Below are 22550 nucleotides of genomic sequence, written 5' to 3' on the forward strand. Positions count from 1 at the left end.
ATTGCAGTCAGATCATAGTTCTGTGCATGAACTTCTAATTTATCCTGAATGATTCCCATGCTGCAGACGTTTGTGCACAGCACAAATGAAGCTCAATAAAAGGAAATGTGAAATTCTTGCATTCGGGATGAAACAATTCAATTAAATGGGACAGGCTAGACACCATATGGATAGAAACAATCTTTCAAGAGAAGGACTTCCAAATCCCAGTAGGTAACAGTAGTACACCCTTAACAACAAGAATGGCCAAAAGATACTGGGCTATGTATAGCAATAGCAATAATGTGGTCAGCAAATAAACAAGAGTGAATATTCTCCTCTGATGACTATTTGTGAGACCACAAAACAGACACGACCATACTGGAGTAAGTCACCAAGATGATCAGGGGCTGGAGTACATGGGGCACAAGGAGATGAAAGAAAAACAGCACTTGCTCAATCCCCAAAAAACTAGGCTAATGTAGAATTTTCTTACCATGATTAAGTATTTAGTGAGTAAGTAAAGAAGTCAGAACTGGACTTATCTAGAACTATCAGAGTAATAGTCAATAGACTCAAGATGAAACAAGTGAAAATGAAATTAGAAGCAATGAAAAAAAGTATCACACTAAAGGTAAAACAAATGCCCAGAGAGTCTGAGGATCTTCCATTGTTGGAGATACTCAGAAATTAAGTGTACAAGACTGAGAGCAGCTTTAAGTTTTATTCTATTCTGAAATTAGTCCTGTTTCAAGTAGGCAGCTAGACAAGGCAATCTTCAAAAGCTCCTTCCAATCTTAACTATTCTAGAATTCTATTTTATAATATCACTGCCAAGTTCACTAAAACATAGACGTTAGAAAGGCTAGAAAGACTTTATTGGTTCTACTGCTTAAAATGGAAGAACTTTATTTCCACAAAACACTCCTGAGAAAGAGACTCCTGAAATTCCAAAATGCCAAAGTAAAAATAATAATAAAAAAAAAAAAGGTCAAACATCCAAGTAAATATGTCTCCTTGGTATTCAAACACTGAAACACCTACTTTGTATTTATTAAAAAAATAAAATTAAAAAATAATAAAAAGTTTAAAAGTAATAATGAAAATGCAAAAATATTTTTTTTCTTTTCTTTTCTTTTCTTTTCTTTTCTTTTCTTTTCTTTTCTTTTCTTTTCTTTTCTTTTCTTTTCTTTTCTTTTTTTTTTTTTTTTTTTTTTTTTTTTTTTTTTTCTGAGAGAGAGAAAGAGAGAGAGAGAGAGGGTAATATGGTTGAGATCTTGAGATATTTACCCATCTGGCAAGCAGTCACAAAATATTTTACATCCTGACAGACCTCAAAGCACTTCACAACTCTATAATAACAGAATTGTTCCATTTACTTCTGAACTGCAGCCAACTCAGAGACAGAACACAGCGGTGGTTTAACAGCACAGATGAACACTGTCATCCCTTCAGAAGAGTAGGTAGATGTAGATAACTCAACCATTTAAAACCATAGGATGCTCTGAGACAATATAATTAGCCAAACTTCTAAATAGTAAAGAATTCAGAAATAACATCCTTGTTCATTGGATGTGTATTCTGTAGTCATTACTGACTGCTACTATTTAAATACTTCAGAATCTACTTTTTCTTCTTATCTGTCATGGAAACACTAGGGAAACATTACTAGCAATACATAAAAGTAGGTGCATCTTTATTCTGAACAGGAATGTTTAATCTGAATTTAGACAAAATGAATTCCATCTACTGAACATATACCAGGTTTCTCTTTGAAAGACTGCAGTTGAATCCTGATCCATGCTGGGTAAATCTACAAAATTTGTTCTGATCTCAGCTAAAAAATATTTTACTTTCCCATAGAGCTTCTTAATGTCTTTCAGTGAAGTCTGACTGCTGTATACTCCTGAAATTCAAACATCTAGGGCTCAATCTGTTGCTTAAATATGTGATACATTGCCTGGAGTCTGGCAGATATAACAGTATCTATGGGAGACTCATGCCCATCTGGAACAGCAGCTGGATGCTAGATTTAGGCAACTAAATCAAGTTTCCATTGCATACTTCTAAAAAATCACCAATCTGGTCCTACATCCACCACTTCTTCCCTACAACTTCTGTCCTTTTCTAGTTACACAAATAGAAATAATTATGAAAGTGACAAGATTGTGTTAGAGACTGCAAGGACTTTGTAAAAGTGTATCTGTTAAAAATTACAGGCTTCACTTGCAAAGTTGCAGTTAAAAAAAATGTGTGCTCAACAAATTAAGCTATCACAATCCTAGTTTGCATTATAATTAACCAGAGAGTTTTATAATTAGAATAAATTAATTGTTGAACTGTTATGTGACATTATGTGACAATTATCTGACTTTGCCTGAAATTCTATAAATATCCACACACAGCTGTAGAGCCAGTGTGTAAATGAAATGATATCAATCATGAAATGCTGAAAAAAGATTCTCTCTTTACAATCTTATTACCAATTTTTGTTATAAAAGAAGACAAGGAAAAAGTTCTTGAATTTAGAAAAAAATGCAATCAGTGAGTGGGTTATATTTAAGCAATAAAACCAATACATCCTACGTAAGTAGGGTTGGATAAAAGATAATAAAAATGGAGACTCCGTTATGCAAATAGTATAGCAAAATGTGCATGTAAATGTCAACCTTTAGGCAATCAACCTACTTTACCTTAAGGCTTACTTTCCTTCCATTCACGGGAAAGTTCTTTTTTATCCTCCCATTGTTGTGTTCATTTGCTTCAGTGATCAAAGAAACTTTTAAAATGGCCACCTCCTTAGAAGTTACATATATATTTAATAAAAATTATTGCACATGATTGTTTCAGTAATGGATGGAGAGATCTTTGATGCAGTTCAATCTGATTAAGTTATCTATGATTTTTTTGATCAATTTTTTTTAGTTTAGGTTGATTTAAAGGGCATAAATAGTTTTGGTCTTTTAATACTAAGATATATGCAGCCGAACAGGGGCAGCTTGGCAGATGAAACCTGACATGGAAGTGTATATGATGCAAAGGTATGGAATTGAATTTCTCCATGTAAAAAAACTGCACTTACTGACATTCAGCAACACCTGCAGAACGTTTGTAGAGACCAAAAAGTGAATGTGAGCACAGTGTGGTAGTGAGTGGTGCATTTCAGCAATGTTGACAGAGACATGAAAGTATATTCTTATCCCAGACAGTCATGCAGATTTTTACGAGCATGATAATATGGGCTCTTGCTCATCACCGGGAAGAATACATAGCTAATGGTGTCAACTATGCTGAAAAAACATGTTTTGTAGCTGAGAGTTTGCTCAATCAAATAATGTCACTGTGCTCTTTGCATCTGTTGTAGTTTCCACGGAAATAAACATGAGCCATTACTTTCAGAGCAACATACGTATGCTAAAGAAAGGTATTAAAAATATCAAAACTGTAGGATTTTTTATTCTATGAGAAAAGATTCTAACTCAGAAAAAAAAAAAGCTTGAAAATTTTCAAAAACAGAAGGGAAAGTATATATTGTTTATATTACTATATATTCTTTATGTTAAGATAGTTTTTGTACTTTTTTTTCCAGTTTGAACATCTATAAGCACAGACAATTTGTATATCATGCCAGAATTTAAATGGTTTAAGCTCAGACTAAACAACTTGTAGCGTAATTTTTCTTTCACACTGGTCCTTTACTGGCTTTAGAATCATTAATCTTGTTAAATTTGTGAGGAGTCACATTAACACAGAAATTAAATTGAAATTGAAATAGTAGTAAAATTACATTATAGTTGTGTTTTACCAATTATTTTTGGTATCTGTAAATAACTGACAACACCTACAATGCTAGAAACTTAAGTTTCTCCTGTTTGGGTATAGATAGTGTAAACTGTAAATTCAAATGCCAAATGCAAAACAGTTCAACAGATACAGAAATACTGTATTCAAACAAGAGAAGTGTCTGCTTTTAAACTGATTCAATTTTACAATTTTTAATAGTCACACACAGCACAGATTTGCTAGGGGCAAAGACACGTGTTGCTTAAACAGAGTTGATAACAAAGACAGATTCAGAGAAAGCACCGAAGTGAAATTCTGTTCAAATTCAGCACTCAAAAGAGCAGTGTAAATTGTCTAGCACAGTACACTAGTGTTAGAAGAATAGAAGCAACAACTGAATAGCTCTAGGCTATCACTCAACTGTGTTTGTTTGGAGAAGGCTACTGTGGTCATCTGGTGACAGCAGCATTGCTTGAACAGTAATACAAACTAGAGGGATAAAGAATGCTTCCTATTAAATGCCCATAAACTCTGCAGCAAATTGGTTGAGGAAACTGTACTTCTTTTACTTATAAACAAGGTTCCCACAGGTCAAGCTTCAAGTTTGCTGACTATTTCAAAAAACCTGCATTGCGTTTGTGTACTGCACCCTATCTGCGCATTAAGAAAGGATAATAGTCTTCAGTGTTGTCAAATGATAACTTTCAGCAGCACAAAAGCCATAACAAAAGAAACTAAAGATAATTACAAAACTACCAAGCCTAACAAAAGAGAGAAAAGAGAGAAAATTGTAAGGCACACAGTTGTTGTTGCATATGAAGCACCACACATTCATGTTCTGAGTACAAATCTCCTTTCTAGGTGCTGACCAGCCTGTTCTGCATGTTCTAGAATTTAAAGAAAATAAACAGTGGTTTTTCATTTCAATGGAAACCTTCACTCTTTTTCAATCTTAAGAAAATATGATGGAAAGATTTTGCTTGAAATATGAATGTCTGGTAGGTCCCTCTGTTTCTCTGTCTTCTGATATTAGCTAAAACCAGTAAAAACTTTAATTCTCAGGTGAAGTTGAATTCAAGTAACTATTCAGCATATTTCAGAATATCTGGAGTCTGCTAAATATGAGTAAGGTAGAACATGAAGTCTTGACCACATGGGATTCTGTCCTCCTACAAAGCCATCACTAATCAAAGGCAAATACAAAAGATGCAAAGAGCCACAATACTTAGTGCTGTCCCTTAAAAATTTCTTTTTTCTCTTTCAAAATTCAGCAATTCAACAGCCCTCAAAAGAGTTATCAGTGAAGAACAAAAATAGTTCATTAGAGCTTTTACTAATGGATTACAAAGTGAATTATGAGGCTTGCTATAAAGTAATGCCTTCTTTTTATTGTGTTGGCCTGCAAATCAGAAGCAGATGTTAGTGATACAGTTGTAGAGGTTGAACCTTCCCACCACTATTCTGTCACATTTTGTTGCCATTTGACAAATGGCAGCAGAGGGACAGTCTCATAAAACAGTATCTGAAATGGAAGAGCATATGAAGAAAAAGTGTTCACTAAATTCCTCCATGGTGAAAAACATGGCACCAACTGATGTGTTTATGGAGACCAAAAAGAAGATGTGAGAACAGTGAGGCAGAGGTTGATGTGTTTCAGCAGTGGTGACAGTGACATGAAAGACAAGCCATGTTATGGACAATCATGAAGATTTTTACTAGCATGGCATGCAAGCTCTTCATCTCTGGTATAAAATGCATAGCTAACAGTGGTGACTTTTGTAGCTAAGACTTTGCTCTATCAAACAGTGCTATTGTGCACTTTGTATCTTTTGTAGTTTCCATGGAAATAAATGAGGTATCATTTTGAGAGTGACTTGCTATTTTAATAAATGAAATTAAAATTTCAACATTTTCCTATCCTTCAGCCTGATGTAACAACCAATGCTCCTGAGATTTTTTTTGGCCTGCATATTGAACACTGCAAGTAGAAGAAACAAAAATTCCTAGTGCTGTTCTGAGATAGATTTTACCTTTTATGTGTATACTTCAATTGTGACTATACAGATAGACTTCCACCCTCTTAATCACTTTCTGTTCTCCTGACTGTTTTTTGTTATTGAACATCTTCCCTATATCACTAGGAGGAACAGCTACACTTCAGTTTTGAATAATGGACTTGCTATAGCATAACAGTTTTTTTTGCTGTTGCTTTGTTTAGTTTTCTGTTTTTACATTATCCTACCTTTTCAGAAATGTCTTTAATATGTGACTCCTTCTGAAATATAATACTTCTACAGCGTATCAGCTTGTTATATACATTTCTACCATTAAACTCAAAAATTTTATCTAAAGTAATTGAAATGGACATCAAGAACAAGATAAATGTGCACCAAGACACTCCCTACTTGAAATAGAGATCCATTGCTGCACAGTCTTCCTATTGTCTTTTCAAACTACACCCTGTTGACTGGATCGCAGAAGACCATAAGATTATTCATTTCTCTATACAGTCTACAAAGAACTCTTCCTGAAAATATAAAATCACCAGAAGATATACTTAGTATTTTTTTCCCTATTATTCTGATATTTTCAGTAATATCACTCAGCAAAACTGTTTTTACTCCATTTGCAGGCATCTTTCACAGGACCAGCAGACTGCAGACAAAAATAAAGATTGTCTTTTTTCATAAAAAAAGACAGCCAGCCAGAGACAAAAGACAAGATTTTGCATATTGAGATGCCAGGGGTTAGAGGAAGGGAGGCAAGTAGACAACAGAAATATATGAGGGAGTGCAGGGGTCAATGAATCCAGCTTAATGCCAACAACTACAATCATAATTATCAGAAGCTGACAAGCATCATGTTAAGAATTATTAGGTTTCTTTTTTTTTCTTTTTTTTTCTTTTTTTTTCCAGAAAGCAAGTTATTTACTAGGTAAAATATAGTATTACTTTTTTCCTAATAATTATATTAATAATTTTAATTAAGTGTTTTAATAATTTTTTCCTTGTTCTGGCAATTGTGTCTTCATGCATTTAGAGAAAGTAAGCAGATTCCCCTCTCACTTCTCATTTTTCTACAATAAATATATCATTGTCTTCCAGCACTCACCTAACACTATACCATTATTAACTGGTGGGGGGAAGGAACAACAAAGAAAAGCAAGAAAACATATGTATTATCTCCACACCAAATATTTTTAAGTAATCAGATCAGATTTTAATAAAACAATGGCATTTCTAAATATCTGTACTTTTATGAACATAAATGGTCATAAAAAAGCATGTACTCTTAGCACTGGTTACTTGACAAGGATGGCTGGACTTCTATCAAGTAATACAGCCGTACTTCAAATTGTAATATTACCTTTTTGTCTACCTCATCAGTAAGTGAAAAGTGGTGTCATATGTAATTAAAAATATATATATATTGGATAACTATTACTTGATTTAGTTCCTCTTCAAAAGACAAATGCATAAGAACAGTGGAAGAGAACCTCTACACCTGGATTTTTAAAAATTGTCTTATTAGAGTTGCATGGTACCAGGAAGTTTCATTCAGCAACAGAGTGACAGTTGGCCAGCTAATAAAACCTACAGCCAATTTAGATTGCGGCACTACCAGAAAGTGTGCGATGCAGAAGTTAGGAAAAGCAATATGAGTCTCTAGGCTGCTCTTTAGGTCTACTTTGGCTACAGGAAAATATGTTTATGGGGTTTTAGTTTCTGTGAAATGCAGTTTAGAGTAGTAAGCATTTTGTTGATGGACATATTTGAGGGAGAAGATGACCTAAGAAGCATATCAGAAATAGCACACAGTTCATTTTGTGGTCTGTGTAGACACAGAAGCCAAAAAGCAGAAGGAATAATATAAAATTTTCTCTAATTACAAAACCTCAACCACAATTAAATGCCTCTGACACAAAGTCATTTGGAAAGCATTAACTCATGTCTCCAGGACTCAGAATACTACACTTTAAGAAGAAAACAATACTGCTTTAAAGGAAGAAAATGATAACATTTTCAGGCAAATAATGAAAACATGATGAAATAAGAGAAAATTTACGTGCCAGAAAATTATTTTTTACATTTATTAACAGTGAGGTTTTTTTTTTTTTTTATGCCTCCACTTCCTAATTTCAGTGTTTTGTTAACAGCCTTGAGTCAAGTTTTAAAATATACTTTGTGAGTAGCATCAAGAGATGAAACATGAACCAGATTTAAATCCAACCTGACAAGCATTGAGGTAGAAACTAAATCTAAGCATTTAGCAGCCTGCCAACACTGAAGTGCCTTATGCGTATCTAGTGTTTGCATACCTCATTTATCGCAATGACAGAGTAGTCACTCCCCTCTGCTCTGCATGGGAGATGGCTTGGGAGAAAAGATGCAGGAATCCTTCAGGAAACTGTCAGATTTCTGCTATTAAATTGGCAATGTTCTTCTGAATATACTCAATGTAAGACTTTAAAATGTTTCTGTTCCACTTGAGTAAGAGAACCTGGGATGATTATTTCTCTGATCAGGTCTTTCAAGTGAACGATACAGTGGGATGATTAGAGAAGGGTGCTGATAGTCTGAAATTGAAAGTGTTTGTGTGTGGGGGAATATATTTCTTTGATCTATAACTACCACAAAAGTAACTGCCTTTTTTTGTGCCCTCATCAGAATCAATGAAGTTGCACTGTTTGTGGCTCCACATTATCTTATCCATCTCCACAAAGTCTTCCAAGTGGAGTATTTGTTTTCAGAGTCACAAAAGAACAATATTCAAAACATAACACTTCAGACGTTACAAATCTAAAGAGCTATGTCTGTTGCTGGAAAAGATTTCGGAGGGGATTTGGTATACTGTCTTAATCCATGCAAAAAGCATCATTAGTGATTAGTTCAATTATAAAAATAAAAATCCAGTATGTTAATAAGCTTGTACTATTTAGCAAGTCCTCTGTCTCTGCAAGTATTATGTTTTGTATTTTTTTGGAAAATATAATTTAAAAACGCATACTTAAGAATAAATCAATGTAGTTTGTTTGGATAATACATTGTTATGTTTCCTCCATTGGTTAAATCAAGTCATGTTATCTTCTCCTTAAGTTCCCCATAATTAAGGTGCCATTTATTCCTTCTTGCTGGTATAAAACTGAATAAAAACAACCCAGAACATCAGGTGAAACAGATATAAAACCATGTCTGCTTCTTCTGTGTGTCAAACACTAGACACCTGAGGCCAGATGTAAGGCTGAATGGGCCACTAACCTATCTGCTATTCTGAAAGTCATCCACAAGAATAAATATCCTGATAAACCAAAATGATTGAAAGGGGGATCATCCTATATTATATGAAGCTGTTGACAAGTAGTTTTTTAGTACATGTTCTCACCAAAGTTACAATTTCTAAAGCAGATACTCTTTTCTTTGTTCTGTTTGAATATGATTATTCAGATGATAGCAAACCACTGCCCCTATTTACAAAACGAATGCACTGAGTACCTCTAGTCTTTTGATCTTGATTGCATTGAAGACTTCTCTATTACTTTGGATACTGTAAATATAAAATCTGTTCTTTTTAAAGTTGTTTAAAGCTATGCTTTTTTTTTGACTGTCACACTGCGGTAGTACTTCAAGGAACAGACGTTTCCTCAGGCAACCTGGGGCTACAAACTGTGGAAACTGAGCATTATGTTCCAAGAAAACAAGTTTGTTCTGTCTTACACCAATCTATCCCCATTCTGCCTAGACATTAGACACTGTAAAATCAGTAGTTTATTTTAAAAACAGAAATTTACCATTGCATATTCTAAAAAAATTGTGCAATATCATTTTATAAGAGTCCAGGGCAGCATTATCACTATACTCCATCTTCCCTATAGATATTAGTTTACTAGTTAAAAGCATGTAAACAGTTTTCAACAGGATGTAAATCTGATTTTCTTCAATCTTATCTCTTAGAGTTGCTATAACTTATTAATCATAGTTTCATAATAATGGTAATATGACTAGCATCTAAAAGGATACCCCCACAAATAAATGCAAGGTAGTTTTGCATTGTCAGACTTTCCTTAGTGCTCTCACTGTTTCCTACACCTTTTTTTCCTCATTGTTTTTAATAGTTATTTGCAGTTTGTCACAAACAGATAGAAGATTTACCAACTGTTCAAAAGCACTTTGTATTATCTTCAGCTGCAAAAAAAAGAAGCATATAAACAAAAGTCACATGATTCTTCAGTCAAGAACTCAGCAAAGGGTAGTTTTTGTTCTTGAAGATGGTTGTGGAGCTAACCCTCCAGTAACATCAACAGATAACACTGTATGTATATTCTAAGCATATAACCTAGTAGTAATAATATATTTTCATTGACACTACAGGAAACTACCTCTTTTCTAATGTTTCGTGGGAATCATATTTGTTTTCCTCTTGAGTTTTAATTCAAATTCATGGTTTGGACCCCTCTTAGAGACTTCACTATCAAAAGCGTCATAAAGCATGCCTTTACCACAAATCACATCAATTGCAACTAGCTGATGTGAACCAGAGATTTGAAATTTTCTAAGACTAACTAAAGATCTGGAGCTGTACAGGGCAGTACGCAAATAAACTGAGCTACTATAAGTAGCAACTGGGGAAATAAAAGAAATGCTTTTGACAGCTTTGAGATTTCTTAGATATTCATGATCTCTTTGACAGTGTGTCCAAACTGAAGTCACTTACATTCTGTAAGACTGCAGACTTACGTAAGATGGTTTCTTCATAGACTTATTTTTCAAATATTCACTTAAGGAAATAAAAAGAAAAAAAAAAAATTCAAATGCAGCAAAAATGAAATTTAAACCAGAAATATATATACGTATATATTTACTGATAATAAATTATTTAGGAAAGAATGAAAGTATAATTCAGTAGAAAATGAGAGCGGAAGAGAATGTCTGCGTCACATGGTCCTGTTTTACCACATGAAACCACATTGTTTACCTCTTTATGTTTTGTCACATTAGTGTTTTGAAAAGCTATTCCAGAACCTTTGGCCTGAAAGTTAGAAATATTCCTCATTTTCACAGCATAAACATATTTAAATTTAATATATGTTAACTTGTGATTGGGTCAGCATTGTTCCTTAGCTCCTACCTAATAATTTACACCTAATTATTGCTTAGCTCACCTTTCTCTTTGATAGAAAAAAAAAATGAATCAAATGTTTCAGATTGCTACCATATATAAGCTTTATTTTCCTCTGCTTACTCTAGTGACCTAACTCGAGGAAGGCAATCACTACAATTAGCTTTTCTCTATCATGACAGGCACAACATATAATACAGTATATTTAACAAACTCCACTACTTTTCCTCCTTACATATCTTCTTTTCAGCATAAGGTAAAATAACAACATAGGTCACTCAAGAAGTAATGCCTCATATTTATTTCTGTGGAAAATGCAACACATAACCACAATAACACTACGCCATAGAGAAAATTCTCAGATACAAAACACTATTTTAAAATGCAGCTACCATCATTAGCTCTGCATTTTCACCAGTGAGAGAGCCTGCATATCAGGCTTGTAAAAATCTGTACCAGTGGAAGTGACCCACTGTCACCACTTCTGAAATGCACCACTCACAGCCTCACTGTGTTCAGATCCACTGTTCAATCTCCAGAAATGTTCAGTAAGCACTGATGAATGCCATTTTTTCCATGTGGAAGAATTAAATGACACACCTTTGCTTCATAAGTACTTCAGTGTCAGACAGTTCTTTGTTCCTCTGCTGTTAGCTGTTGCACCGCAACAAAACGTAATGAAATATTGCCGGGAAGGTTCAGCACATATTGCCATACCACCAACATCGTAACATAGGAGGCATTACTTTTGGAGCAGCCCTTGTAAATGCTATTCAGTCTGAGGAATTATATTCTATGATCAACTTTTAAAGAACAAGCCATTGAAATGAACCACAGAACTAAGTCATTTTGGTTAAACATATCTGTTGATTCTCAGACCTTGAATATATTAGTAGTACTTTTTCACCAGCTTCTATATTTGACATTACAGTCTTCTGCAAGAACACAATTCCCACTCACACTTAGCTTTCTAATAACTTTCTACTTAACTAACTTAACAAACAAGTAACTAGTTCATCCACCTATCCTGTAATGTTCTGTTAGGCAACAACCTATTTTGTATACTTATTCTGTATATTAAAGAAAGCTGCACAAATGTATACATTTCTCTAAACTTCTGCCCCCTCTATCCTACTCATTTTAAGCTTATTATAAGCCATGTAGTCCTCAATTCTAAGGAACTCATAGCTAAGTAATAAGATTTTCAAAGCATATGAAATTAATAATATTACTATGTCATTTGTCACTTTTCCTTTACTTACTTCTCTTTTAAGCAGAAAAAAAAAAAAAAAATCAGCCAAACAATCAACTATTAAAACTGATCAATATCAACATACTGCATGTCACTGAAACATTCCTTTCACCTCATGCCTGGTATATTAAGCAAAGAAGCTTATACTGAGAAATAACACTCAGGAGAATGAGATAAAAGTACACTACCAGCTTTGACAAACAGAAGAATACTTTGCAATGTATTTCTGCCTGTCAAAAGCAAAGTTGCCTCTTTAAATTTTGAAAATTAGATATATTACTTTTTCTTTTTGCAACTTATTTATAGATTTGTAATTGACTACTCCCAAAGCAATAAGCAGTATGGATCGATAAGCATAGAGACATTTCATTCCCTTGAGGAACAACAAACTTACAGTGGAGCACGCAGACAGATTTCCAGAGTCCTTGTTTTCCAGGCCTGAGGCGTTAACTCTATTTCCTCCTCAACCTCAAAATCACTCAGTCATTCCTGATTGAGAGGTGGTGCTAGATTTTGAGTCACAGCCAGCCTTCCTGAGCAGGCATAGACAGTGCAGAGACCATTTGAAAGTGATGAGTCTGGACATGGCAGTACAGTAGACTCATCTTCTTCCTGACACTGTGAATCAACTTTACCTTTGGTACTTACTGACAGATTTTTCCCAAGCAAGATATTTCTCCAGCTCTGCAAAGCCATTTAATGAGTGTTGAAAGAATAATAGAAATAATTGTAATGTATACTGCTCCAAAACTGGCAGATGAAACACCTACAAGCCTTGTAATCCCATATTTTTTCCAGAAAATAAAAACATATATAAGAGCTTGAAGGCTGTTCACTTGTGCACAGCTATCATCTTCCTTTTAGCATAATAATGGTTGTGTATTCCTATAATTAAAGATAATTACAGACCATAAAATTTGCACAACAATTAACCAAAAACAAGATGAAGCTCTGTGTTGCCAAGACAAAGACATCCATTGAAGATTACATTCCTCAAACAAATTTATTTCTTTCCAATTTTTCCTCCATTTTAATATTGTTGCCTTCTTCATTACAGTACTCCTATAACTCCAAAGAAGTAAAAATCCATGATTTTGAAATAGGCATGTTAACTCTCATCCATTGTTTTATCTCTAATAGTAAAGGGATATTAGAATATTTTACAATGGCAGTCTAAACAATGAAGCACATTTCTCCCTAATTCCAAGTGTTAGTGTTTGATTTGTGTCCTAGAATTATAAGTGCTATAATCCCTATAGATCTGCTCTCAACTAATGCAATTGCAGATACTCTGATTATTCTATTTATATATTTTAATCCCTTTGTGAATACCTGTCTTCCATAATTTCTTGTAATTATACAGATTACTCAGGTTAGCTATGCACAAAATATAACAGTATTTTTCTCTTACTGCTATTTTCTCCATTCAATTTAACATTTATTACTAACACTGTACATTTACTTCTTTTGATTCATTAGCTTTTGGAGAGAGATATTTCAGATATCTTTGGGGAAGAAAATAGACATTGTAACAAGGCCTTCCATATAATGAAATGGACGCTTTCCTACTGGCTTACTATTTAACAAGTAAGAACTCTGCAGAAATGACATAAAATATAATTTACACTTGCAATGAGATAAAACACATAATTTAAAGGATGAAAAGAAATGCAAGGGAGAAGTTTTAGAAAGCAACAGATGATGTAAGCACACAAATTATATTGCTACTCTAATTTCTGTGTAAATTGTGAATGAAATGCAATGAAATTTACAATCCTTTTTAATTTTTTTAAGGTCATAGATTTCATAAACTTGAATTGAAAGATAAAAATTAAATGTTACAAAAAGTGGTTCAGCTACCTCACCTTCCATTTGTACTGTGGATACATGGAGATGTTGTTTGTTTTTGGCAGGAAGAACTAGGAATTTCTAATTTTCTCAAGAGCTGTTTGGCCTGAATTCAGTAAATATCTCTGGATGCATTATCATCATAGAGCTGCTTTATTTATATTTTAGTTTCCAGCCTTTTGTGGAGAATGCCTCTGAATATTGCTTCAGTTGAAAAACTGCAAAATGTCTGATTTTCGACAAACAGGGAGCAAGGGAAGTACACATTAAGTTGTGATTGTTTATTTATTTATTTTTGTGAATGTTTGTAAAACAACACTCAGCAGTTCCTATTTTGCACTCATACTACTTGTGGGTTTCTATTTATGCATGTTTGGCTCATTGCATTACATTTCCATTCAATTAATAAAAACATTCTGGTTTCAGTTCAAGAATTATTCATTAAGATCTTATGATTATTTTGTTGCAACAGAATTGTTTCTCATCCATTTCTAACTTTTGTAATGATATTTATTTGAAGGGGTCAGAAATACCACTGAAACAAATTAACAAGCAGCATTTGCAAGGATTAATTTTTGGTGCTACTTTGCATGCTGCAAAGCAAACAAATAAGTAAAATTGGATTAAGTTATTCCACAAGAAATATTTTGAATAACTTTTTCACTTTGTTCTGCTGAAGAAAGAAAGAGAAAATACTAAGCTTCTGCTGAAATGGAAAAAGTATGTCATTTTCCTGCTTTTTCAAGATGAAGGATGGTAAGGGTCACTCATTTCACACTGTCATCTCTTGAAACTCTCAAAAATAAAAACAAATGCAGCTGCATTCCAAGAAGCATAAGCGGTCATCCAAGAAACTGACAGTCTCTTTGGGGAATGAAAAATGATTGTCAGCATGAGAGACAGTGGGTGAAGAGAGAAATCCCTTGCTGTTCTTAGTTTGCTTGTCATTATTTACTTCTAAGGTCTGACTAGTCTGGGGAGATGTCAAGGGAGCAGCTGTCAGGGTGAAGACATTAGGACTGGGAAAACAATGCTAAATTTCTATTAAAATGATGATTGATCACAACCAGGACCACGCAATCAGAAGATTTAAAATGTAGTCAGTGCAAAAAGGAAGCAGTCGTTCTCAGAATTAAAATCTTAGCGTGAGGTATAAACAAACTACCTAATTTTGGTTAGAATGAAGTTTCACTGGAAAATGACTATTTGTGAAATCTCAGCTATCTCTGAAGAAATCACATTTCTAAGAAATTTAGAGGAGACAGAGCAGAGAGAAAAATAATTTGTTGAAATGTAAATATCAAGTCTTTGCACTTTGCTACAATTCTTCATTTTGAAGTATCTAATAAATAATCTGTAATTTTTATTTTAATAATCTTCATTTTTGAAGTTGAATGAAGTGAGGGATGATGATGGCAACACAGACCAGTCAATAATGAAATCCATTAGTGAGCTGAGAATACATCAAGCTATTTTAATTTACACTCTTAGAGTGAACTAAGCTTTTATTTCAGGAATTATGCCTAAACTGATCAGTCAGTGATGTCTCCGTAGTGAGGGTAGTGAGACACTGTAACAGGTTGCCCAGTGAGGTTGTGGATGCCCCCTCCATGTAGTCATTCAAGGCCAGGCTAGATGGGGCTGTGAGCAAGCTGGTCTAGAGGGAGGTGTCTCTGTCTATAGCAGAGGGTTGGAACTACATGATCTTAAAGGTCCCTTCCAACCTAAATCATTCTATGAATCCTTGATAAAATGAAAATAACTTCATATCTGTCAATAACTTATAGCCTTACAGAAAAAGTTGACTTAGATTTAAAACACAAACAGAACAAACAGCAATTAGAAAAACAAACAAAAAACAAAACCAAACCAAAACAAAACAAAAAAAGCAAATATTTGCTTATTTGCTCCTATGTGTTATTACCTACTACTGGTACTTTGATCACTAATCACTATTACTTCATTTACTCTTCTGTAGAAAGAAATATACTTCCCTTTTTCTATTTCTTGTCTCAAAATGTATTATGCCTACTGCATTGCCAGAATGTCAGGCAACTTCTCACTTTTAAAATTCTTGCTATGGTGCAGCTTTGTTTATACAATGCGAAGTTTGTTGTATATATGCAAAGATAACAGGCTGCATATTAAGATAATTTATTTACAAATTTTTTTTTACATGTAGCAAGCATCGTTTGCTATTGCCAGAACCGTTCTGAGCTTTCAAGATTACATTGCAACAACCCTGTAACTACCTTTTTTAGTTTGTTTCCTCCAGGCATTAAGTCTGAAAGCCCAAACAGAGATGTTGCACTGCTATTCTGAATATTCAACAAACATCCCTTAACTACAAAAATATGCAGCCTGTGAAACACAATCCATTCTCTTCCGTCTAACAGAAAGGAACAGATATAAATGCTGAACAATTTATCCTATTAATGGTAAAACAATATTAGCTCTACTTATCTCTTGGCAAAGGTTCTTGGAAGTGTTTTAAAGGTTTTTTGTTGTTGGTTGGTTGGTTGTTTTTTTCTTTTCGTTTCTTTTTTTTTTTTTTTTTTTTTTTGGTTGGTTGGTTGGTTGGCTGTCTTATTTTAAAACTGATCTGATCTGAAATAGAATAACTTTTGCTCACAAGAATTAAACAAGGAAAGAAGTATTGAATGTTCAGCCAGTGTAAGCCTGAGCATGACATAAACAACTACCAGTGACTTTAAACCATTTTCTAAATTCTCTATCAGATTAAGATTGGTAACCTAATGAATGTAAGAATGCATAAAATCAGACAAATGCTTCAGGATAAATGTAATAAAAAGCCCTGCATAAACAAATGATCTAAGAAAATTCAGCTGAATCTCTCCAGGGTTTGCAATTGATTAGAGAATGTCCAGAACTTTAGTCTGATTTTGTTGATGCTGTACTTTGCAATTTGGGTTTCTCTTGGACATAAAATCAACATCATTTATTGAAATATTTGTCTCACAAAAATGGTTGTTATAATTTGCTCAGAAACTTCAGTGCAGAAGAAAACTCCTCAGGAGAGATAAATTGAGTTCTACAGTTTCTCCCAACATTAGAAGACAAGCTTAGTATCTCTCCTGTGAAAAGTTGGGTTCCTGTTCCATTTCCTCTGTCTAAGAAATAAAACTTATTTTTCCAAAAGGAGGACTATGAAGCCCAGCTTACTGGGAAAGAACTGCACGTTCTTCCTTCATTTTACTCTAGAAAAAAACATCTATTCCTGTGTTTAGTAAAATTACACAACCAATTAAAAATATATATTTCGTCCTATACTGATTTAAAGGAAATACTTAGGGCTGTTTAAACAGCTACACTACCAGAAGTGATGACACTGATGGGATGGCATTCTCTACATAGAGGCAGAGGTTCCAATACACAATCACTTCTGGCCTTAAACCAGCATGTGTCTGTATAACAGAATGGCTTCCTTGAGCAGATCAAATCACATTTAACCTCAACAAATGGCATATCAGGGATATGTATCCTTCTCTTGAACATGTGTTCAAAAAGAATGTGTGAATTTGTTTCTTTTTTCTTTGTTTCTTAGGTTTTTTTCTTTTTTCTTTTTCTTTTTTATAATTATTATGTACAAAGTAAATATCTCCTGTGCTTTGGCAATCATAGGTGTGTGAATGAATACACAGAACCAAAGAGCAAGACAAATCTTTTACCATCAATTTGGTAAGAAGCAAAAGTCTTCTTTGTTTGGATAATGTCAAGTAAACTGATAGTGATTTGTAAGAAAAAAATATCTGTTAAGTATTATGCAAATCAAGAATGTAGATAAAATGTTAATAAAGTTAAGGACAAGTTATTCATTCTGTAAATCTTAAACATTTTTTCAGGAATGTGTTTTTCTTAATGAGGGGAAAATATCACACTTCTAATCATCAAATACTCTGTTCAAAGAGAGCAAAGGATAACAAGACCTTTCAAGAAGTGAAATTGTAACAAATATCATGAATGAGGTGTAATGGAGCTGAATATAAATAGCTTTATTTCAGGCTATGTTGTGTAATACAACGCCATCAGCAGTATATCAAAGAGAACTTTATTTTTCTGAGTGCTAAACCACCACATAATTTCACTGGATGGATTTTTTCAGTTCATTTTATGTTCATGAGCCTTCATACATGGCAAAAAGAGAGACTTCAGCATTTTGTTGGCCATTCAGATATGTTTATAAAAACGAAACAATAGGAAGAAAGTCATGCTGAGAATATCATGAAAGAATTTCTGTGAAATGAAAGAATGAAGAGAAATTGAGTCAGTAGGTACCAAACCTAATTTGCATTGTTCCTTAATGTGCTTTGGGCCTACCAAAGATAAAAACAACAGGAAAATAAAAGGAATAATAGAAGGATTAGAAAAACATCATTCTAGCTTAAATGAGATGAGTGTTTCTATATCTGTTCTCTCTTTTTTGCTGCTGATTCACAACATGCATTGATGAATAACAAGTAAACATTTGCTCTGTCCTGGCAGAAAGGGCATAGATAGTGCAGGAAGTCAGAGCTTGCTGCTCATATTTCTGATCTCTTTTCGCCTTCTGTGGCAAATGATTCTGTGGAATTTTGAAAGTAAATCCAAAGGACACAATATAGTTAATGGAAAATGAGCAGTGTTTTTCTTTGACATTTTCTATTAAGGGAATGTCAATTAAGTTGCATTTACCATTTTCATATCACTATTTTTACCAATCCTTTTTACTAGGATATTGTCATTAGAAGACATTTACTGTAACTGGAGCATGAAACACGGGCATTTATCCAAGCTAACGGTTAGTGACAGAAATAGAGAAAGAGCTCATACCCTAAACCGAGTATTTTCTAGTGGAGATACAGAGATTGTTTCAAATCCAGTCTTCTGATTAGTGGCAGCTTTTTTCTGCCAGGACTCTGAAATAGGACATTTTCTGTAGGAGGAATGAAAAGATCCTCAAAAAGAATTTTTCAACCCCCACTTTTCTGGGGTTTGCTGAAATGTTTTACCAAACTAATCCTCCCCAGATTCCTAGAAACGTAGCAATTTTCTTAAACACTTCAAGATCTTGAATGCATCTGAATGTGAGAAAAAAACAAGAGAAGTGTGTAAGTATGTTTGAATAACTGTTGGTGAGGATCAAGTCTGTATTCAGATTTCTGCTTCCTACAACTCAGAATAATAACTTAATATTCCGTATTCCTAACAGTGTCATACATAATTCTGATTTTGATAGTCTCTTTTTTATTACTTTTACTTAATTAAGTTCTCATGCACAGAAGCAGGTCCCTAATGATTATTTCCCGTGATGTAAAACTGTTTTTTCTCAGTATTTGTTCACTCAAAGCTTACAAGTTAATTGAAAATGTTGCCATGAATCGGTACAGAAAGTGCTACTGAGGTACTCTAGGCTCTGACACGGAGGTTTCCAAGAATTGCATCTTTAATGCCTTGAGACTGCCTGTGGCAGTCTTTCCTTCTTTTGTTGAGGCCATTTTGATTATATTTGGAGAATGAGAGTAATCCATCATCAGGATCACAAGGTGCAATAGCAGAAATGTTGAAAGCTACACTGGTGACCTGACTCATCTCAGCCACCTTTATGGTGACAACAGCTATATTCTTCTTCAAGTAAGGTAGCACTCAGCTTATTCTTGTAACATGTCCAACCATGACTTCATTGCCACAGCATATATTTAAGTGTTTAAAACAATTTATAGCACTTATTCTGCAGTGCTACTTAATACCTGATGAAATTCTAGGCATTTCCTATTTCAATGCACATCTGTCTTTCTCCATGTATTTTCACAACATGTTTATGGGGATATATGCAAGAAAATAAGTCCCAGAAATCTATGCTTTATTTATCAATCACCTACCTGATTCATTACCTGTTTGCGATTTACCGTGAATCTTTAACTACATCACCCAGCAATGAATGCACTTCCCTGGAGCTAATTTTTATTTTCCAAATGTAGTTTTAAGCAGATGCTAGAAGATGTATGAGATAAGAGGAAAAAGCTCTTTTCCTCTCATGCTATCCTTGTTACGGTGGGAGACAATGTAAGGAAAGCACATGGCATCTTCAGATAGAAGTACATACAACATGCCTAAAAGGAATGTTTTCTCATGTTACAAGATATGCTAGCTTAAAAAATTAGGAGTGAATGTATGCATACATCTGGGTATATACCACCAATACCGAACATAAAGAGAGAAAAATGTTTCTTATTCCAAGCAGTATTCAGAGGGATACAGAAGCAAAAAATCTGATGGTTGTACTAAATGATCTGATGATTGGACTACATGATCTTAGAGATTTTTTCCAACCTCAATGATTCTATGATTCTATGAAAATAGAATTAAGCAAAGAATAGGAGTGTGTCAATCAGAAAGAGAGAAACATTGTTAAATTAATATTTCATAACTGTGAACAGATTCAGAATTCAGTTTAATAAAGAAAAAAAGAAGCTTAATTTCATTTTAGCCAAACAGCATTATCCATGCTTGATTACTTGCTCCTTACATTTTAAGTATTTACATTTACTGAATTGATGGTTATCTAACAATACTGACAATGAATACTAGAATTGAAGGGATATATTTTCCCTATGCAATCTATATTTAGATTATAGAGAGAGCTATGGCTAAATCATCCAAATCAACGTCTTTGAGGGAAGCAGATTTGCTATAAAAATAATTGTGCTCAATACATGGCAAACTACAGTATTGTATGAAGCCTGTATGTTTTTCAGAAAGTTTATGAGGAAAAGATTTGGAATAGCCACTTAGGTCACAACAAATGCAGAAATTAGGCTGGAAATCATTCTGAAGCATAATGCTTATTTTTAGAAAAAAAAACTGTGGCTGAAACTCCTGGTATCTATTTCTCACAACACAAATAAACTTTGAGATACTACCTCTGCACCTCAGCTTGAACCATATATGAGTCCCTCTATATGTATTTATTTGAACGAAGCAGTTTGGAATATTTACCGAGCAGCAGAATTGTGGCAGACTGCAGCTTCAGCAAAAACGGGTACCATCAGGACACCAACAAAATAACAATGGTAGCAGTAGCAAAGCAATCAGACAACAGCTGTTTGTATATCAGCACCTTAAAACCATGGAATTTCAAACAACACTTGCTGGTACTGGTGAAAAGTGCAACACATCTTTGTTGAATGGCATTCAAGTACTATACTATTATAATATGCTGTCACAATTTTCCTCCCAAACGAGATCACTTTTATCAAGTACGCCTCATCTTGACACATTCTTCCTTTCCTAAAAAGCTGCAATCCCTCAGGGTAGAACCCCATGCCCGGTTGCATGGAAAGGTGCCACTGCCTACGTGGGGCTGAGCGACAGTTGCAGCCCTGTGCCTCCAGCCAAGCCACAGCCAGAGCTAGTTGATCATGTGCTTTCAGTTTTCTTTCCCGGGAGGTTAAACAATTTGTGTATATATCTATCTACATATATATATCAATGCTTTAAGGATATTATGAAAAATCTTGGCATTTGCCAGCATTTAATGTATAACTGCAGACATTTTAGCTAATTGATCAATATAAATCATCCTGCATCCACCAGAAACATTGTAAATTTACAACTGGTGATGCACAGGATATGCTCTTAGTTTTGCTTCAAAGTGACCTTCAAACTGGTGACAAAACATACTTCATAGTAACTACACTGTCAGACATCCGCAGTCTGAAAACTGAGAGCATACAAATGAGCCTATAGACCTTTTAGTTTTATTTAGTATATGATAGATGATATATATAAAACACAGTGCACTGCAAGGTTGCTGAGAATAGAAGCATTTAAGGAGTTTACATAATTTTTAATTAATAGCATTAAAATTACTACAAGCATTACAATTATTGTAATTTAAACACATAAATGAATATTGCTGCATCTACAACTGTGTTTAGTATGTATGTAAGATTACAATAAATCAAACTAAATGCAGTCTTGATGTAATTTAATCAAATACTGGTTTTAAATTTCATGCTGCTCTGTGTATGTATAAGATGTTTAGATATTTAATAATATTAGCTATATGCTGTTTGGAACAATATGAGTGCTTGAAATGTGTCAAATAGTTTTCTTACAAACCAAGCTCATCAATAAGACACAAGACACATTCAAGTAATTGATAATTTTACAAGTATGGATCATTTTTTTGTTGTTGTGTTGTTTGTTTTTTTTTTAATTGTTATTACTGTTTTAATACTGTTTTGCCAAGAAACTGCAAGTTTACCACTAATTTAAACATAATTTCCATTATCTAAATGCCTTTTCCTTATCCATACAACCAGATTGGATCACAGTACAAGAGCACTGGAGTTGTGCTGCCATTACTTTTGCCACATCAAGTTGAAAAGAATCCACTTTCAATGGTGGATGGAGAAGAATGACATGAAAAATTTGTAAATTCCCTCAAGAGACTGCTCAAAATGTATTTTTATATGACCTACATAAAGCCTTGAGAAAACAAATGCATTATGTTTCTACAAGAATACCAGTAGAATACCTCCAAAACCTTCAACCGTTATCACTGACAACT

This window comes from Tetrao urogallus, assembly GCF_951394365.1.
Source record: "Tetrao urogallus genome assembly, chromosome: 6".
Taxonomy (NCBI): Eukaryota; Metazoa; Chordata; class Aves; order Galliformes; family Phasianidae; genus Tetrao; species Tetrao urogallus.